This window comes from Phoxinus phoxinus, assembly GCF_949152265.1.
Source record: "Phoxinus phoxinus genome assembly, chromosome: 17".
In the NCBI taxonomy this organism is placed as follows: Eukaryota; Metazoa; Chordata; class Actinopteri; order Cypriniformes; family Leuciscidae; genus Phoxinus; species Phoxinus phoxinus.
Genome location: NC_136892.1, coordinates 12793150 through 12807408, shown reverse-complemented (window position 1 = coordinate 12807408; position 14259 = coordinate 12793150). Strand labels below are relative to the sequence as shown.

Sequence of the window (14259 nt, the reverse complement as noted above, 5' to 3'; positions counted from 1 at the left end):
TGGTCCTTCGAGCCGGATTGTGTGTATAACTGCGCCATGGCAACTTCCAGCAACCAAATAGATGAACAACCTTCAGTTGTGTCCCGTCCCAGCCGGTCTCACCAACTCCCCAGGCACCTTCGCGACTTTGTCATTGATAACCCTGGTAATTTACATAGACGTGATGCCACACATCAAATGATAGAAGCGCACCAGGAAGAGCCTCCAGACCATATTCTGCACACTGGATCAGAAGATCTCATGCTGGAAGGGATGGAAGCCCGTATGAAAGACATAACTAGGCAGATGAAACAACTACAGTCAGCTATGGACAGTGTTAAAGGTAAAGTTCACCCTCAACAGCATCCATCCAAATTATCATATCCTCCCCGGAGCTTGAGCCTCCCTCATATTCACCACAGTGAAGAGATGAGGCCCAGAGTATCGCCACTCATGGATCATCGGATGATTTGGAAATCAGCTAATGAAGGTTATTGTCAGCTCTTGGACAACAGTGAACCTTACCCACTTACAGCACAGCCCATACAGCAGGGTGAACTCAGCTCAACAACCCAGGCTATCAGAGCTCTGCAGCCATCCGTCCAGGTAGCAGCACAACCACTAGACCTCAGTGAGTCTACTCGTCAAACAGCTACTCTAACTGGACCAGTGCCAGAGTTTCCACAACTGCCTGCAGTTCAGTCTGTACACCTCATCTCACCTACTCACCAAACATATTCACCTTCTCTGGCCGTCCAGTATGCAGGTCAGTACATCCAGTCAGGGCACCAACCAGCTCAACAGACACCCCTGACAGTGTATTTGCCAAACCAGCCTGCAGCCCTGCAGACATATTCACCTGCCCTTTATACACCTCAGCTAGTCCAGTCTGCACCTACACAGTCTCAAGGTATACCTCAGCCCTTACTCACAACTGTACAACAGCAGACTTATCCTCGATATGTCCAGCATCAGATCACTCCTCAACCTGGACCACAGCTTGGATTTCAACCTGCTTCACTCAAACAACTAGAGACAAGAACACCACCCCGTTCTATCCCTCCTTATCAGCCACCTACTGATCTAGGAGCAGCCTATTCACTTCCACAGACCAGATATCTCCCTGAAGTTCAAACACAGCCATACCAGTCTGGACTTCATTCAGCTGCACACTACCCACAGCTTACTCAAAGGGCTGCCTCACCTACAGCACCAGGATACATTTCTCCCTACAACAATCCTGCAACACTCACCATGACAGAAATGGCTATTGCAGCCTCATATGGTATTCCGAAGCCCAAACTGCCTTTCTTCAGTTCTGGAAGGGAGAGTGATTTCATCATGCTGAAAAAGGGACTGGATAGTTTACTTGGTCCACACCGACATTTGACTGAAGATTATAAATACCAAGTATTACTTGATCATCTCAAACTGCCTAGCGCCTACCAAGTGGCAAAGAGATACATACATGACCTCACACCATACTCCAGTGCAATGGACGCTCTGCAGCATCGATATGGGCAGCCAAGACAGTTGGTACAGGGAGAATTAAAGACCATATTGAGCTCTCCTCCCGTGAAACCTGGTGACGTAAAGGCTTTTGAAGATTTTTCTTCAGCTGTAAACACTCTGGTGGGGATGCTAAGTCGCATGGACGGTCCTGCTCAGTCTGAACTGCAGTGCGGCTCACACGTAGACACCCTCCTTGGTAAGTTGCCTGGTAACTACAGGGATAGCTTTGCCGAATTCTGTATTAAAAGAGGCATCATCCGCAGCGGGAGCGACCAAACATACACCTTACCCGACCTCGCTGAATGGCTGGATATGAAGGTTCAGGTACTCCAGGTGTCTCGACGTGCTGCAGAATCCAACACATCTGATCCCAGTCGTATCACACAGAGAGAGGATAAAGCAAGTAAATCACAGTGGGTCAAACCAGCCTCTGTTTACTTCAGCAGTGACTCTACAACAGTCAAACATCAGCAGACCTCTTCACAGCGACAACGGACCAACCTCCAGTCAGGTTCAAAAAAAGATCAGCCCACAAGCAAAGGGAGGGATCGTTTCAAGCCCTATTGTCCGTATTGTAGGACCACCCAGGATCATTACCTCAACGGCTGCGCAGAGTTCGAAAGAATTACTACTGAAGAGAAAGCCACCTGGATAAAGGATAAAGGGAAATGTTGGAGATGTGGGCGTGGACACTCTCCAGAGAGCTGCACCCTAAAGAAACTCTGCTCAATGTGCAACAAACAACACCTGCTGATACTTCATGAAGTTGTGGCCCAAGACACGCAACTAAACATCCTCACTGTCAGTACCCCAACAAATGCAGTGTATCTGGATCACGCTAGCCACTCAGGGCGTGTCATGTTGAAAGTGGTACCAGTGCTGCTCCGTTATGGCAAGAGAACACTAAAAACACATGCAGTGTTGGATGACGGCTCTGAGCGCACTGTGATTCTGGCTGCTGCGGTCAAACACCTTGGATTGAGCGGGGAAGTGGAGTCACTCAAATTGAAGACCATCAGGCAGGATGTATTGCAGCTCCAGGGAATGGCAGTGTCATTTGAGGTGTCCGCTGACACACAAACACGCACTTATCACTCCATCAATCAAGCTTTCACTGCAACCGAACTCCAGCTGGCTGAGCAGTCATGTCCAGATGACAAATTAGCAAGGAAATACAACCACCTGAGGGGAGTCCCCCTACCCACATTTACTAAGGTACAGCCAATGCTACTGATTGGATCTGACCACCCTCATTTAATAACTCCGATCCACTCAGTACGTGCAGGACCGATAGGAGCACCAGTAGCAGTCTGCACTCGACTCGGCTGGGCAGTGCAAGGACCCACTAACTTTCTTCAACATCCACCCGGTGAGGGTTCCTTCTTTCATCTGTCAGTTGACACACCTTGCTCTAACCTACACAAAGATGTTCAACGCTTGTGGCAGCTTGACATTTTGCCATATAAAAGCGAGAGGGAGGTGACGCGATCTAAGCAAGACCAGGCAGCTCTCACCATGCTTGAAGAGAAGAGCACCACTGTAATAGTGGATGGTATCTTAAGATACGCAACGCCCCTCCTTCGGAAGAGAAAGGTAGCTCTGCCCTGCTCATCACCCGTTGCCGTGATGCCACTCCTTCGCTCTACAGAACGCCGTCTATCTACCAATCCTGAGTTTGCTAAAGTTTACAACCAGGAAATACACAAGCTAGTGGAGGCGGGATATGCTGAGCGGATCACCAGTGAGGAGGCCAGTCGCTCTGCCGAATCCTGGTACATTCCACACCACTTAGTGCATCATAACGGAAAGGCAAGGGTGGTATTTAACTGCTCCTTTCGCTACCAGGAGAGTGCTCTGAATGATGACCTGCTACCAGGGCCTCCTCTCGGACCGTCATTATTAGGAGTTCTGCTCAGGTTTCGAGAACATGCTGTCGCTATCAGCGGAGACATACAGGCTATGTTCCATCAGATCAGACTCCTTCCTGAGGACTGCCCACTCCTCCGCTTCCTCTGGCGCGACATGGAGAGAGACAGGTCACCTGATATCTATGAGTGGCGTGTCCTGCCATTTGGCACAGTTTGCAGTCCGTGCTGCGCTATATACGCTGTGCAGTGTCACGTTCGTGATCACCAGAGCGGCAATGAAGACCTGCTGGAGACGGTAATTACCTCGTTTTATGTGGATAACTGCCTGAAATCGCTCCGCACGCCACAGCAGGCAAAGGATCTTCTCGACCGCCTGAGAGCCCTCCTAGCGGAGGGTGGATTTGAAATAAGGCAGTGGGCGTCCAACAGGGCAGAGGTAATCTCTCACCTCCCAACTGAGGCACGATCAACGACATCTGAACTCTGGCTAACCGCTGAAGGAGATGACCCGAGGGAGTCCACTCTCGGCCTGGTTTGGCATTGCATTACAGACACACTGGGTTATAAATGTCAGCCTGTGGCGCCTAAACAGCCCACCATGAGAAATGTATATAGGGTACTTGCCTCACAATACGACCCGCTTGGATACATAATCCCCTTCACTACCCGGGCTAAAGTCCTGGTTCAGGCTTTGTGGGCTACAGAAAGACAATGGGACGAGCCTATTGCAGATGAGTTACTTCCAGCGTGGCAGGCCTGGGAAAGTGAGCTCCCTCAATTGCAGAACATAGTTCTTCCCCTTTGTTATGTTCCAGAAGCTGCTGACAATGATTCATCAGTGAGGCAGATTCACATTTTTTGTGACGCCTCGGAGAAGGCGTACGGATCAGTCGCCTACCTGCGAGTGGAGGATCCAGAGGGACGCATCACTGTGTCATTCATTATGGCCAGGTCGCGAGTCGCACCTAAACGACAACAGACAATACCGCGACTGGAATTATGTGCTGCACTCACTGGAGCCCAGCTGGCTAAAGTGCTCCAGACCGAACTGACTTTATCCATTCAATCCGTAGTGCTGTGGTCAGATTCAACAACTGTACTGAGCTGGATACAGTCAGAGTCCAACCAGTACAAAGTATTCGTTGGTACAAGAGTTACTGAAATACTTGACCTTACCAAGCCTGGGTCATGGAGATACATTAATACGGACTTGAACCCTGCTGATGATATCACTCGCGGGAAGACTCTCCTTGAATTGTCTCAGCCAAACTGTTGGAGTCAGGGGCCTTCATTCTTGTATCAGTCCTCAGATCACTGGCCAGTGAACCCCTCAGTGCACAGAGTGGAACCAGATGAGTTGAGAGCTCAAACCTTCTGTGGCCACTTGTCTACTATCAGCAGTGATGAACCCGATCCTGTTAAATATGATACATGGACTGAACTGCTGCAGGCTACATATCAGTTCCTTCACGGGGCGGCTGCTCCAGCTATGTCTGCCGTCGACCGTATCGAGATGGAGACTACTCTGGTAAGGAAGATACAATCCGATAGTTTCCCAGAAGAATTAAAGGCACTTAAACAGGGCAAACCAGTCCATTCAGGCAGCCGTTTAAGTGCTCTAAGCCCTGAATACGACCAAGCAATAGGCCTCATTCGGGTTGGTGGTCGACTACGCAAAGCAGAGAATCTGATTGAAGGCAGTCTTCACCCTGTTGTAATTAGCCCTGATCATCCTATCACACAGCTTTTGGTGAAGGATTACGACAACCGTCTGCACCACGCTGGTACTGAGAGAACCTTTGCAGAGATCCGGAGAAATTACTGGATCTTACGTGGTCGACAGGTAATTAAGAAACACCAGAAACACTGTGCAGAATGCTGTTTGTGGCGGAGCAACCCAGTAACACCAAAGATGGCTGATCTGCCTGATGCGCGGCTCCGGATTAACAAACCCCCGTTCTGGTCCACCGGAGTCGACTGTTTTGGACCTTATACAGTGAAAATCGGAAGAAGGCACGAGAAACGGTGGGGCATTATATTTAAATGTCTTACTTCAAGATGTGTCCACTTGGATCTGTTGCCACACATGGACACAGACTCGTTCTTACTGGCCTTGCGCCGATTCATTTCAAGACGAGGCAAGCCATATGAGATCTTATGTGACCGAGGTACTAACTTCCGGGGGGGAGACAGAGAGCTCAAAGAATCATTGGAAGATCTCGATCCCACATTGAAGCAACAGTTGGCAGACCAAAGCATAACATTCAAATTCAATCCTCCTCTTTCACCCCATTTCGGTGGTGCGTGGGAGAGGGAAGTAAGGTCGGTGAAAGCTTCCCTTCAAGTCGTGTTGCGGGATCAAGTCATATCAGAGGAGGTGTTGGCGACTGTCCTCGTGGAAGTAGAGGGCATACTTAACTCAAAGCCTTTGGGATACTCCTCTTCCGACTTAGCTGACCCAGATCCTATAACGCCTAACTTGCTGCTGATGGGGCGGCACGACGCATCGCTTCCACAGGCTGCATATGGTTCTAGTGATCTTCTAGGCCGCCGTCGTTGGAGACATAGCCAAATCCTGGCAGACCGGTTCTGGAGCCAATTCACCCGCCAGTACCTTCCTGACCTTCAGCGCCGCCATAAGTGGAGGACCCCTACTGTTGCCCTTACTGCAGACCAAGTGGTTATGGTAGTAGATTCCCAGCTTCCCAGGGCATTCTGGCCCATAGGAAAGGTCATTAAGGTTCATCCCAGTGGAGATGGGACAGTTCGTTCAGCGGATGTCAAAATCAAGGGGGCAGTTTACACTCGTCCGGTTACTAAGTTGGTACCTCTCCCCAAAATGCCAGAGGACCACGTGTGCAACAGGGACCTTTAACAACAGCAGGGACTTGTACTTCTACACATTCATACACGAATGTGGGGGCGGCTGTTGTGAATTCCCTGCTGTGAGGAGGTCACGTCACAGCAAGCAGCTTCATGCGGAGACTGAGGGACTGTTTGCGCATGCGCAGTGTGTTCGGGAAAACTTCCTGTGTAGTCAATAGTTTGCTTTCCACCGACAGTCCGTGGTCTTCATTATTACTTTGTACAACAGTGTGCGTCGGTGATGATGTAAGTTACCTGATGGGTAGATGTCGTTTATATATTTGAATGTGGTGTGATATATTAATATTACCGGGGTAATATGTTTATTTGTTAATCTCCTATTTAGCATGTGTTGCCGAGCCCCGTGAAACAGACGGCCCGACATTTAGTTAATTACCTCACACTTAATTTCCTTATTCTACTGTTTATTTAGCTGTGTAGCTTTGTTTATTAAAGGCCGTTATTATTTTGACGTTAATGTGTTAAACTACAGATTGGTAGCTGACGGCTTTCTCAGTTTAGCTTGGTCACGTGACCTACCTATGGCGCGAAGCTGTGGTGTTGTTTAATGATCCTACACTGACCTCTAGTGGAGATTTGCAGTATTACACACTGTTCATATCTGTTGTAATTCATATTATTTACCATTGATGCCACTGAACTTTAATTAGTATTAATATTGTTTTACTGTTGTTAATTTCTGCAGGCATCACAAACCACACATACAAATATTACAGTGCCCTGTAGAGTTGTAAAAGGACCAATAAATTCATCTAAAGGAAAGAAGTTTCTGCGTCTTCTCTGACCGGAGGATTAGGCCAGTATACATACAGCCAGTATTTCATCACCGCAGCTGTTCCGTTACATTACCCGTCTTTCGAATATCTGGCTATTGTGTTAAAAGGTGCTCCACGCATTTTACTTATTGTTTACAGGCCTCCAAAATACTCTTCAGATACTCTTCAGCCTTTGCTGAGGACTTTACAGAACTGTTATCAACAATTTCCTCAAAGTTTGACTGTTTAGCTATTGCTGGAGATTTTAACATTCACATAGATAATGCAGATACCAATATGGCAAAAGAAATCAAAACTGTTGACTCAGCATGTACATGGACCCACACACAATCGTGGACACACTCTAGATTTACTTATCAGTAAGGGTCTAAACATTTCATCGATTGTTATTTCATCGATAGGATGTAGCACTGTCTGATCATTTCTGTATTTTCTTTGATATATTGATCTCTCCTGCCATTGAAGCTAGATCTGTGTCTGTCAAGAAGAGATGCTTAAATGAGAACACTAGTGTACTATTTATGAGGGCTATATCTTTAACACCAAGCATATCTGCTGACTCTGTTGATTTTCTCCTTGATTATTTTAACTCAAAAGTTAAAAGTGTAATTGATGATATTACTCCTGTGAAAGTCAAGACAAAAAGCACCTTGGAGAAACTCAACAGCAGTGCAAAATATGAAAAGACAATGCAGAAAAGCAGAGCGCATGTGGTGGAAGACAAAACTTGTAGTTCATTATAACATCTACAAAGACACCATCCATGCTTTCAATATGGAATTAAGAGCAATCTGGATAAGATATTAAGCAACTATAGACCGATCTCAAATCTTCCTTTCATAGGCAAGATCAATGAAAAAGTTGTCTTCAATCACCTGAACAAATTCTTAAGCTCAAATGGATACTTTGACAATTTTCAGTCTGGTTTCGATCGCATCACAGCACAGAGATAAAGATAATAAACGATATTCGCTTAAATACTGATACGGGCAAATTATCAGTGCTGGTACTACTCGACCTCAGTGCTGCATTTGACACTGACGATCACAACATACTTCTTAACAGGCTGAAAACTGGGTGGGGCTTTCTGGGATATTCCTAAAATGGTTCAGGTCATACTTAGAAGCGAGAGGTTATTATGTGAGTATAGGAGACCATAAGTCTGAGTGGACATCCATGACATGTGGAGTTCCTCAAGACTCAATACTTGCACCACTCCTATTCAACCTGTACATGCTCCCAATGAGCCAAATAATGAGAAAGAACCAAATCTCTTACCACAGCTATGCAGACGACACACAGATCTACTTAGCCCTATCGCCTAACGATTGCCAATGCACTGATGAAGTAAACAGTTGGATGTGCCAAAACTTTCTTCAGTTAAACAAAGACAAAACTGAAGTCATTGCGTTTTTAAACAAAGATGAAGTTCTCAAGTACCCCTTTTCCACCAACAAGAACCAGGTGCTGGTTCAGAGCTAGAGCTAGAGCTAGAGCTAGAGCCGGTTCGGAGTTGGTTCTACTGACGGTTCTTCTAAGAACCGGTTTGCCTTTCCACAGGCTAGAGAGCCAAAACAGAGCCAGATCTTACGTCACTGTGTATACATCTCATGTTGCCCAGCAACGCTAGCGCGGCAGCGCCAAACAAAAACACACCAGGCTTGTTCGAGATGGTTCGGCTTCACGCAGACCGATCGCCGTCGCCGTGTGACATCAAAGCACTGCGAAAGCGATCCAAAAGCACAAGGAGTCGTATGCTCTCCAAATACTCCCGGAGCTCTGATCGGTCCGCGCCGCTCCGATGCATCTCGAACAAGTCTTACATCAACAATGGCGTTCGTTGCGTTACTATTGATGCTCATGGCTTTGCGAAACTACATCGGCATCCAAACACGGTGAATCCAACGCGTTCGTGCAGCTCGCCGTAACTTGCATAGACGGAGATTACAATCGAGCAGCTATTAGCTCGATTAGCAGCTATTTAAAGAATGGCGGTCACAAGTTTTTTTTCGTCTTGTTGGTCACGGTAACCCCGCCCCCAGCCCCTGACGCAAGCGGTTCTTACTCTAGCCCAGCAATGTTTTGGTGCTACTTAAGAACCACTTTTACTGGTTCGGAGCTGGTGCTTTGGTGGTCGAAAAACAAAGAACCGATTTGAAACTAGGCTCCGAACCAGCACCAGCTCTGCCTTGGTGGAAAAGGGGTAAAGGTGAATGCATACCTTCACTCTAGAGGTCAAACAACAAAAAATCAAGTCAGGAATCTTGGTGTGTCTCTAGAGTCAGACCTTAGCTTCAGTAGTCATGTCAAAGCAATAACTAAATCAGCATACTATCATCTGAAAAATATTGCAAGAATTAGATGCTTTGTTTCCAGTCAAGACTTAGAGAAACTTGTGCATGCTTTCATCACCAGCGGGGTGGATTATTGTAATGGACTCCTCACTGGCCTTCCCAAAAAGACCATAAGACAGTTGCAGCTCGTACAGAACGCTGCCGCCAGGATTCTGAGCAGAACCAGAAAATTTGAACACATCACACCAGTCCTCAGGTCTTTACACTGGCTCCCAGTCACATTTAGGATTGATTTTAAAGTATTATTACTGGTATATAAATCATTAGGACCTCAATACATTGCAGATATGCTCACTGAATATAAACCCAACAGATCACTCAGATCATTAGGATCACATCAACTAGAAATACCAAGGGTTCACTCTAATAATTTTAGCTATTATGCCCGCCGCAGCTGGAACCAGCTTCCAGAAGAGATCAGGTGTGCTAAGTAGTCACATTCAAATCCAGACTCAAAACACATCTGTTTAGCTTTGCATTTAATGAATGAGCACTATGCCACTGTTCGTCCGACTGTTTGTACTGTATTTTATTTTATTTTTTTATTCTAAACTGTTTTAATTATTCTTATTTCTTTTGATTATTTTAATGTATTCTATGTAAAGCACTTTGAATTACCATTGTGTATGAAATGTGCTATATAAATAAACTTGCCTTGCCTTGCCTAGTTAAAAAGGGACAAGCCCTTCCATATGTTCAGCCTCAATTTACCGTTTCAATACGTCAGCACAGGGGAAAAACCTGAAAAGCCATTACAGGAACTTTGTACATTCTGAAAAAAGAGACACCAGTGCAAAACAGCTGCACTGTCAAAAAATCAGCACCTGATTGCATCTTTGCAAATAAACTGGACAGTGTAAAATGGAAAAAAGCATATAGTGCAAGCATGCATTACTTCAAATGCATAAGTACCAGTATAAATGGTAAAAAACAATGCTTGCATGAAGTCATTACTCCTCCTTGTGGCAACAGACAGGATAAATGTGCACATGTGATGAGGAGACGCTTCTTCTATAGGCAGAAATGAACCAATCAAAGTTCTACTGCTCTAGTGTTACATCTTCTGTTGTCTGTATCTCTGTGTTTTTTTAATTTATTTTTTATGTTGCATTGGAGCATTTAAATGGTTTGGTTATGTTTATATTAAACTTGACCACTTCCTGTAAGTTGAATAAAGTGGAACACAAAAACAAAAGTGAAGACTATGGCTGTTTTTTTGGGGTTTTTTTTTTCATAGTGAAGCTTTCAAACTTCAAAAAGCATCATAAGCCTACCATAAAATAGTAGACTAATGCGTCATATTCCAAGTCTTCTGAAGCCAAATGGATGTTTAAGTAATTTCAACTTTAAGTTACATTAAACTTACTTAAAAAGTAAGCCTATAATTATATGTAAAAACATATGTTGTCATAACTTATTGATCATATCATTATTATTTTTTTTACCCTGTAAAAGAAGTTGCTGATTTAAATTTTTAAGTACAATCAACTTGGATTTAAGTAAATTTAACTCAAATGACAATAAATTGACTTAAAAATATTAGTTGAATCTTGTATAGCACAACAAAATGTTTAATTGCTTAACTCATTTTGATGAGTTAAAGCATTGTAAAAACATATGTTGTCATAACGTATGGAATATGGATTATATAATTTTTTACATTTTACCATGATTATATCAATTGTGTTGTCGAGAAACTAATTATTTGAAGATTTGTAGTGATTAGTACTAGATTCGGGTCATGTATGTTCAGGTTTTTGATAGTTGACCTAGTTTCTGGGTGATGTGAAACTGGCAACATTTATTGTTGAGGTTTTCCTGTTATTTGATTGGTGGTTTTTGATTCCTGTTATCATTGCTGTGTCTGCCTTTGTCATGTTTCGGAGGTCAGATCTTCTTCTGTAATTAATCATCACTTATGTAACTTCTGAGGATTCTTGATTCTGAGAAGTCATGATGAACGTGATGCTATACAGAAGATAAGTATGCCGTTACATGCTTTTATTTTGAGACAGTCATCGTAGAAGAATGTCCTGTAGACTTCATTTTGATTGTTTTGTAGATTGTATATATATTTTAAAAAAAAATTAAATCTAAATTTCACTACTGGAACATGTGGATTTGATATAAAATGAACTCAAATGGACTACTATTTTAAATTCAGAGAAGACACCATTAATGTACAACATACGCTGTGATTTTTGGAGGTAAGTTATTTTTTCTTCTTGCCACTTCAAATAAATGAACATACAAATGATTGTATATTAAATAGCAGATTTGATTAATCAGTGATATGGAGAAGTATCAGTGATATGGAGCAGTATCAGTGTTTTAAATTGTGTATTAATAAGATGATTTCACAGCAATTTAATCCTGTGAAAAAAGCTTTTTAGAAAACAGCAACAAGACTGAAAATAAAATAAATGTTTGAAATTCTTAAGACAGGCCTTAGTTTATTTATTTGTTTACATAAATTATTGTTGTAGATAGGTGTACAGTAAGCCAGGGACAGACATGATATTCATGATACTAAAGGTAAAATTCTCAAACTTCCCAAACTAAGCTCTGTTCATTTTTATATTATTGCGATTTAAAAAGAAATATCACCGTGGATTTCTCCTTTTTTAAAGTTTAACAATAACAGGACTATAATTTTTCCGTATCACAAGGATTTACTTGTTACTGACTGGTATGATCCCACCCCCTCCCCCGGGTAAAGCACTTTCGATATTATTTGAAATTAAACGGTATTACATAAATCCTAGTTTTGCTGTTGATGCTTTTATATGTTCGGTAGAGTAGCTGATGAAACATTAAATCATCAAATTCTTTTGACAAGTATATTTCACATGTGTGCGAATCCGCAAATGTCGCGATTTACTCACATGTACCGGTAGTTACCAGGAAGTGAAATATATGCAGTTGGTCAGTGATTACGACTGTTGAAATACAATCCACAAAAAACAGATCATCATTATAATATTTCAGTAATTCATTGTTTTTATACAACATCTTTTATAAGACAGCTTGGCTCAGATTGTCAACATAATGGTAAGGCAAAACTAGCATTGAGTGCTAACTGTGCTAACAAGTGCTTTCCAAAGAAAATTCAAAGATTTGAGTTAAACATTACATGTTTTATATATCTGCTTTTCTTTTAAAATAGTAATAATGTTTCTCATTACATAAGGGTACAACTTGCTGCACTTTCTTGACGGGAGAGGATGTGACTGATGAATTATTGAGTCAATCTCAGGTATATAATTAATATAGAGACAGAATTATTTTAGGATTTTAGATAACCTCTACAAAATGCCTGCATGTATCTTTCAGATTCCGGCCCAATGTAAGGAGAACCCTGAGGGTCAAGGTGGGATGGTGGTATTTGACATGGAAGACTTTCCCATGGTCAACATCCTCCGTGTAGATCTTCCTAAAGTTAAAAACAGCAGTAGCTCTCTGCTAATCTGAATTAGAAATCTTTTTATCACGGAAATGTCGTGACATTTTGAATAATTAAAAACAACAAAAATAAAATGTGGTTATTTTTTGTATTTTAACCGTTTTATTCTGTTCTCAAGACTATAGAACTGACATAAGACCCCAGACAGCAGCATTGCTATACTTTCAGTTACAGTTTTTCTGAATTGCTAAAACACATTTCTTGAAACCATCACTCACTTTCTCAAAACTTTCCCAAATTCCCAAGCCACATTCAGAGAACCGATCTCAAACAAACAATCGTCTCAAAACCATTTTATCCGTGAGTAAAAGCATGTTACAGTCACGAGTTGTGCAACTGCAGAATCAAGGTCAGTGAGATTGATTCTGCTTCAGCATCATGTCTTCATGTTGAGTTCAGACTGAGGACTTTATTCACATCTCTGCAGGCAAAGGGAAAATCCCTAAAGATCCAGATCCAGCCTTGACAACATTCTCCACACCTGCTCTTCCTCATCCTCATCCTTCTTATAGACCACCTCTTACACACACACACACACACACACACACACACACACACACACACACACACACACTCTTCCGCCTCTTACTCATCCTCTTACACACTCTTCATCCTCTTACACACACACACACACACACACACACACACACACACACTTGCTCTTCTTACACACACACATTCTTCCTTTCTCTTACTCACACACACACACACACTCTTCCTCCTCTTACTCACACACACACACACACACACTCAGTCACTTTGTTTTGGTAAGCCTTTCTCTGCAAGCATGTAAAAAAAGAATCAGATTTCGCTCCACTTCTGACTAGGAAAGGAAGGGATCTTATTATAATATTACCGCCCCTTAATCTGCACGTTTCCACCCACAGCGCTGCCATTTGATTTACAACAGTGTTGCCATGGTAGAACCACACTGTCTATGGCAGGGATCTCCAACGTGGTTGACAACAGCGGTCGCGCCTAAAGCAGATGCGTTTAAGTGCGTGCTGGTCTCGATCACGCGAACATTAGAGCTGTACAATCCACTGAGAAACATTTGAATTCAGTGCAGAATTCTCTCTCTATTATAAACCCGCATATGACTCTGAATTAAACTAGTTTAAAGGTTCTCTAAGCGATCCTGGGTGACGTCACTTCTTGTTGACGTTCGAACTATTGTCAAACAAAACGGAGGCTAGCTAGACCCTCCCTCCTCCTCATCCGTGCACTAACCCCCCAAACCCCAGCCCCAAATCCTTCTTGTCGGTTATTGGCTGGAACACTGTTTGTTATGTTGCGTTGGTGCGGGTTAGCCCAGTTTGTTTTTGTTGCTGTTTGTGGAGCCTGGGCTGTCTACTGAGACACACTTTTTTTAGAGTGTGTTCAGGAGACAGACAGCTAGCGGATAGTGAGGAGATATTTGC

At 43.3% G+C, this 14259-nt stretch overlaps 1 long non-coding RNA gene across 1 annotated transcript; it reads left to right on the top strand.

The window, feature by feature from the left end:
- The first annotated feature begins 11264 nt into the window (after nucleotides 1-11264).
- On the top strand, nucleotides 11265-12927 carry LOC306984857. Its single transcript, XR_013794667.1, has 3 exons — nucleotides 11265-11582; nucleotides 12566-12631; nucleotides 12709-12927. It is a non-coding gene; the product is annotated as an uncharacterized lncRNA (long non-coding RNA).
- The last annotated feature ends 1332 nt before the right edge of the window (nucleotides 12928-14259 follow it).